The sequence below is a fragment of the Argiope bruennichi genome, chromosome 2 (genome assembly GCF_947563725.1).
Source record: "Argiope bruennichi chromosome 2, qqArgBrue1.1, whole genome shotgun sequence".
Taxonomy (NCBI): Eukaryota; Metazoa; Arthropoda; class Arachnida; order Araneae; family Araneidae; genus Argiope; species Argiope bruennichi.
Window position 1 is genome coordinate 48,133,135 of NC_079152.1, and position 7,651 is coordinate 48,140,785.

The following is a 7,651-nucleotide window of genomic DNA, read 5'->3' on the forward strand; positions in this document are numbered from 1 at the left end:
GCAGATGTTCTATTTCGTAAAGCAAGACTGCAAAATTCATTGTAGTATTTAACCAGATAAACACTTCTTCTAAGTCCTAGGAGTTGAATATCTGCCTCATCAAGCACAATATCATTGGGGCAAGAATTCCGTAGGCCAGTGATGAGTCGAGCAGCACTAGTTCGTACAAGTTTCTGCAGGTTTGAAACTGGTACACCATAATAAATTGGATATCCATATTCCAGGATAGGCCGAATAAGAGAAAACAGGTGTTTCTGAGAGTAGTAGCGTTAGCTGCCCCAGTCACGTACCAAGATATATTGTAGTATGTTGAGGCGTCTCCTAGCTCTCAACACAAGAGAATCTATATATTTATTACTCAATAGCTTAAAATCCAGAAAAAGAAAGGATATATTTTGGATGCTTAATGACAGTTAACATATTCACAGACATGCCAGACATTACGGTTCAACCGTTAATTCGATTAGGATAAGCCGTTGAAATGCATCCTACACAAAGGAAAGAATATCGTTGTACATGCAAACAAACATGTAGACGGAAAGTTTTCTATCTCATAGAGGTCTGTCTTCGAAAAAAGGTTTAAGTCTTCGAAAATATCAAGCTCAGACATTTTGATGATTATGTACATCTTTTACATAAGGATTAACACATTGACTACAGGTTGACTGAGGAAAATATGAAATTTCTAATTCATGAAATCATTCATCATTTCATTAAATCATATAATGTTTTCATGAGATAACTCATTGCCGTTTCCCATGACAAGACCAAGAATTTCAAATTATTCTTGCCAACGTATTATGAAGGTTTCAAAATAATTAATGTTATGGGGATATATCTTTATAAACTTTGTAAGTTTTGATTTTTGGTGGGATAAGAATTTCACTTCCAATTTTTTTGGAATATTAGGTCTAATATTTGAAGTTTTTGGTCTAAGTGGCACGGTAAAGAGTTAAGAAAGGTATGAAAAAGCTTAGTCGGTCAGTTAATTTTTTACATAAGAAGTATATAAAGAGAAAATAATGTCATTCAACGCAATTTCTCAGAAATTCGGCCCCAAGTTGTCCATGAAATCTCCTCAAACATTTCAAAGCTCTCCCGTGCCCAAAAAATATATAATTAAAATCACATTTGACTGCGGAAAAGAAAACTCAAAATTGTAATGAGCTCCATACCTGAAATTTGAAATCACTTTTCACAAATTTTACACTTCCTGTCAAATTTTGCAAGAAATCTATTTGTGAGAAGTTTGTCTGTCCTGCATATTCATTTGAAAATGATAATTCAAAAATGCAAAAAGCTATGATGAGTGATATTAAATGTAAATTTACCATTAGAATTGTAGACCCATTTCAAACTTCAGAACGAATCTGTAAAAGGGCTGATTGTCTGTCAGTCTGTATATTTCCAACTGTTTAATAACTATAACAGCAAGGGCTTGGGGCTGTCTTATGTCAATCGGTATATTGCAAGTATGTAAATACAATAACTGGAAAACACAGCGACTTAGGCAAATAAAATTTTCCACACTCACTGTCTTAATTAAGAAGCACAAAACGTGTCATAACATTCAAGAAAGTAAAAAGAAAACACTTATGCTAATTTATAGTGGATTCTTAAAAAAAAGATTTAGTAGATAAAATCAGTCAGATAAGTATTTAGTAGAAAAGTATATAGTAAGGGACGGGGGGTGGGGGGTGTTAGAACACCAACAACACTTAAAAAATGGTTTTAAAAAGTCTTTTTATTAGTTTAATAGTAAGAATACAATTTTATGTAAAAAATATAGATCCCAAAATATATTAGCCCTGAATAATAAATTTTAATCACAAAATTACTATACATAAAATCGATATATTTTCTGTAACATTTTTTTTTTTTTTTTTTGTCATGAATTAATAAAAGCGGCAAAATATTTGCAAAACTTTTCCAGGAAATTGAATTAAGAACTTATCACCTTTTATGAAAGAATAAAATACGTTTTATTGCTGCAAAATATTTAACACCAAATGCCTACTTTATTCCGAAAAGCGTGTTATCGCCTTGCTACAATTTTTTTTCCCAGAATTACTTCATTTCAATGCAGCTGTCAAATCCTTGATAAGGACGAAACTCACCATTTCTAATTATGTAAGCCATCGTGAATTGAGGTTTTATTCCAACACCAAGCTCATTCTTTATAAACTTTTACTACAGGACGCCAATATAAATGGATGGTCACCTATCTTTCCAATGATATGAATTAAATTCTTTGTCCAATCCTCGTCTTTTAATATTTTTACTTTTTCGCATATGTAGAATAAAGAATACTTTCGTCAAAAAATTCGAACTCCAGATTCTGAAGAATCTCCACATTTTAGACTTACCCGAATTCGAAAAACACTTTTGTAAAATAGTTTATTTGTATGTGACAAAGATAACCCAAAAACGCTTTGAGCTAGACCGTCGAAATTTAGTAAACAGTCTTAACTCCAAATTTGTAGATTTCTATCAAATTTTGAATAAAAATCTGTTCGGAGGAAGTTCGTCTGTTCGAATATAAGTTAACACAATAACTACAAACGGAAGAGAGCTAGACAGATAAGATTTAGTGCACAGATTTAACATCTATAGTGTAGACATCTGTCAAATTTTGAGCAAATCCAACAAAAGGTTGAATGTCTGTCGGTCTGTACTTTCAGAAACATGTAAACGTGATAACTCAAAAACGTAAAGACTTAAATATAACAAATTTTATATGGGATTTTGTGACTACAAGTGCTAATCTTTGCTCCAGATGGTTGAGAAAAACTTGTCTAAAACAGCAATTCGAGTTTCGGATACTATTGACAGCAAGACAGGGATTAATCGCCAAAGATGATACGATAGATTCAGTAAAAAAGCTAAATTCTCGCCAAATGTATATTTCATAATTATTGCAAGCCACTGCCGTGCAAGAAGTTCCCTAGCATGACAAGTTTATTAGATTGGTTTGGTTTGGTTATATTAACGTCCCGTTTGAAGCAACATTAGGGCTATTTTGAGACGGACCTCAAATTTTGAACCGCGGTCAGATGACGAGGACGACACCTGAGCTGGCACCCCCCCTCTTCACACCACACCACACCAGCCGGAGGACGTTTGGTCATGACGGATTTAACGTGTAACAGACCCCCTTACACGACGGTTCTTCGGTGGAATCGGGTCACGAACCTGAAAACCCTCCGGTTCCGAAGCCGAGACCTTACCACCAGGCCACCGCGGCCCAAGTTTATTAGGAGTATGCGAGAAAGTTTTAGAGAGACCTCTCCTCCTGATTGATTTCTCATATATAAATGTATAAAGATTGTAATCATTACAAACAATTTAATCTTGAAATTTTGATGAATCTACATGTTTTGCATTTCCCGATCCCAGTTTGTAATTTGTGTATATGAATATGATAATTCAAAAACACACTGAGGAAGAAAGATTAAAGTAGATATTTAACTTTGTAAAAAAACTGTAAAAATTGTTCTGTTCTAATAATTCTGTTGAAGTTGTTAAAATTATTCAGTTCGAATAATTCTGTTGATAGACAAAAATTGTAAATTTTTATCTATCAATATGAAATTCTGCGTACAGTTTATGACAAGAATCATAGTTATCGCTTGACAACGGATAATAAAACCCTCCGCGCTTTTGCGCATGCGTTAGGATGGGTTCAATTCGTCAAAACAGGGGTGAGAGGAAAGATGAAAGGCGGGGATATTTACATTTAACAATAAAATAAACTCGGATTATTCGCAGACTGAATTAAGATAATATGGATAGAAACGGCATGATTTAATAAAAATCTACATTTCAGATGCTATAACTGTATACGAAATTTTAAATACCTACCGCTCCTTACATTTTATAGTTACCGTGTGCATTTGAACTCAAACAGCCAGATAGATTTCCTCTAAAAGGATATCGTTTAGAAGTTGGTAGGAATTTACTAATTTTATTTAAAGGCCAAATACCGAATTCCATGTCTAGCTCAATGAGATTTTCAATTGTCGAATTCACAGAAAAACAGACATAATTCCAAAAATATGTTTTTCGAATTCGAAGAAGTCTGAACCGTGAATATTCGTCAAAATTTCGAGTTCGAATTTTTTTTGAAGATAACAATATTTTCTCTTTGTATATTTCGTATACAAGAAAGTGAAAATTGAAGAGCGAAAACGTTTTTTATGCGAAATTTAACAAAGCGTGTGTTTCTCTCTTCGACTTTCTCTAGGAGCATTTCCGACTAGGCAGCTGCCTAGGATTGCTAGGCTGAGAAGGAGCTGCAGGAGCTTTAATTTCCACGTCAATTAAAACCTTTATTTTTCTAATTGCTAAATCAACAGATTGGTTGATTTATATTAATTTGTATATGCAATATATTAGGATACCCTTTCAGTTTCTTTCCTATTTCTAATATGAAATGAATACGCAATATTTACAGTTCAAGATATTATTTATTTTGTTATATAAGAACCCATTTGCTCTATTACCTTTTTCCATCTCTCAGGAAGCCTCATTATACCTTCTTTCCAAAATCGTTGTGTTTTGGAAAGAAATAATCCTGGAGATTCGCTTTTATTTCGCTGATGGATTTAAAGCGCTTATCACGTAGAAAAATTTTTAAGGATAGAAAGAAGTAATAATCAGATGGAGCGAGAACTGGAGAGTATGCAGGACGCGGCAAAACATCCCAATCAAATCAAACTGTAGGAACTTCTCTTTTACGCCTAATGCAATATGTAGTCTCGCGTTGCCATGATGAAAAACAACGCCTCGTCGGTTCATTAATTCTGGCCGTGTTTTGTGTGTGTGTGTGTGTGTTTTTTTCCTATGGCAGCTTTTAACTGATCCAGTTGATGACAGTATTTCGTAGAATTTATTATTTCGCCTTGTGGAAGAAGCTCGTAGAAAATTACGCCTTTCCGATCCCACCAAATCGACAAAAGAACTTTTTTGCAGTGTAGTAGAGCTCTGGTACGACTGCAACCAATGACATAGATGGCTAATAGATAACCTTGCATGTTTGCACAAGCAGAGCCAGATAAGGCCATTGATAGCACGATGAGAAAGAAACTTTTGGAACACCCTAATATATACTAATTCTTATCTTCCAAAAACCTCAATTTCTTGGGATTTCTAGGCACGAGGGATCAATTCTTGAATGAAAGTCAGATCCCTCACAGAAAAAAAAAGATCTTTTGTTTGAAGCCCTGCTTGAAGACGACCCTTAATAAAGTCTTCAAGCCAGATTCGAAAATTTTTCTTTAGTTTTTCATTTTGTCCGCCAATTATTCCAATTTTTCTTTATTCTATTTTAATGCACTATAACTTAGGACTTATTGATTATTCTAAATGCAACAGTTTTTGCAAATAACAGTTTTAGGAAAACATTAAACGAATGGTATATACAGACTATCATAAAAATAAATTATTCAACAGAAAGAAATTATTTAAAAATACCATAAATTACTACCCAAAATTTAGGTTATCATTCATTCAAACAATTATAAGAGATTAGCTAAAATAAATTGTATATCAACTGCAAAATTTCTTAATATGGCATTAATTCAACAGTCAGAGAAAATGTTTTTTGCAGTTCAGTTTATTTTAAATCATTTCTCACAAAATATTCAACATACAAATATATTATATAGCATCTGATTTCAACTAAATATAAAATTTCATTCAAAATTAAAATTTCAAATATATTTAACTAATATATATATATAACTACAAGAAGCTATAACAAAATAAAAAAAACAATTTTCTAACATTTTCAACAGCATAATAATTGTTTTTATTACTATTCCACATAACTAACACTCAATAACTGCACAATGAGCAATATTTAGAAATAAGACTGATCATAATCTCATCACCTGAGGAAAATGCATTGCACATAAAAGTAAATTCTTAACATCACAATTGATTTGGCTTTGAAATGACTTAAAATGAGATTACTTGCATATCGAAATAGTTTCACATTTTACTTAATGGGAAATGTGTACAGTTAAGCAATTAGATAGAAAGCTGTAACTGAATAGAAAATAATTCATTCAGATTCATTAAATTAAATATTGATAATATAAGCACCAAGAAAAAGAAGTAAGTGAAGTAAAATCTCTTGTAATCGGAAATATTAAAATAATAAGATTTTTGAAGACACAAATATAAATTTGAAATTTAGGCTTATAAAATTTTTATACACATTTTCTTGATGATGGCAAAATAATCGAACATATGCAAAGAGGGGAGAAGATGACCAGCACATCAAACATTGTTAACTTCATCGAAATTTACAATGTTCATTTGTGTTAGGAAATGATGCTACAAAATTATTAACTAGCTAACTTATAAAACTATTATAAATTAGCTGCTAAACCAGTTGCTTCTCGGAATTGAAATATATTTATAATATCTTTAATTTAAAAACTAATTTTTATGATTTTTTATAATACACACAACTCTTTTATTACAGTACACTATTTGATTAATTGTCTATGGTCCTCGGTCACTCAGAATTCAAGAGTATATCAGTTCTTTCCTTTTTTCAATTATTTTAGACACTGTTAGATAAACTACTAAGAAATTTTTTTTTAATTTCCAAATGATACAAAACAGAAATTTGGGGGGGGGAGTGTCAGAATATATTAGTCTCATTTGTGTTAATTATCATCTAATTAACACAAATTAATTAACACAAAATCGTCTGTTTAATTTCTTTATAAAATTAATAAAAATTAAAAAAATATTACACAAAAATAAATTTGATCTTGCTAAAAAATGTAAAACTTTAAATTTTAAGATGATATTAAAATATTTCTAGCAAGATAAATTATTCCGATGCTATTGTAGCAAAACAGCAGAATTTCAGTTAATTCTAATTAATTGAATATTTATTAAATTTTGTACCTTGAAAAGCTGATTATGTTTCCGCTTGTCCTAAAAAATAAGTATGCAAAGTTTGGTTGAAATCAGCCTAGTCCTTAAACGAAAAAGTGAAATATACATATATACAGAGACGCAATGACTTTTTTTATCGATAGCATCACAAAGGAGGAATAAATAAATTTTTAGAAAACAAATCTAACTATCTGGAAAAAAACTTTTATGATTTCCTTACGGGCATCAGTGGCTTATCAAAATATGTAGCGCAGGGGGCATGATATAATTATTTCCCTCTTAATTGCCATCGGTGGTTCAACAAGGATAAGTAGAGTTTGAGGCAAAGTATTATTTTTTCATCCCTTCCTTATATTTCACTTTAAAAAGTGATATAAATACATTAACGTTTCGAATTCCATGGCACTCTCTAAAACTGGTGCCCAGGATATCTATATTTAAACAACCTTCCATCACTGTGCACTGTCAGACATAATCAGTTGTTGGCGATTACAAAAGATTTTACTGTATTAGACTGAAAATGAATGCATTACTTTCTCTTGTAAAAAAAAAAATGTTTAAGCTTGAAAAAAAAAATTATAGGGATCTCTTAATGAACGATGCTATTTATTTCTCAAAGTATTCTGCAGTGGGAATACATTTTTAGTTGGAATAAATATAACGAATCCTGAGATGCATGTAAATTCAAAAATCTTTTAAGGAGTTATATATTCTATAGATTTTATTGCAAATTCAA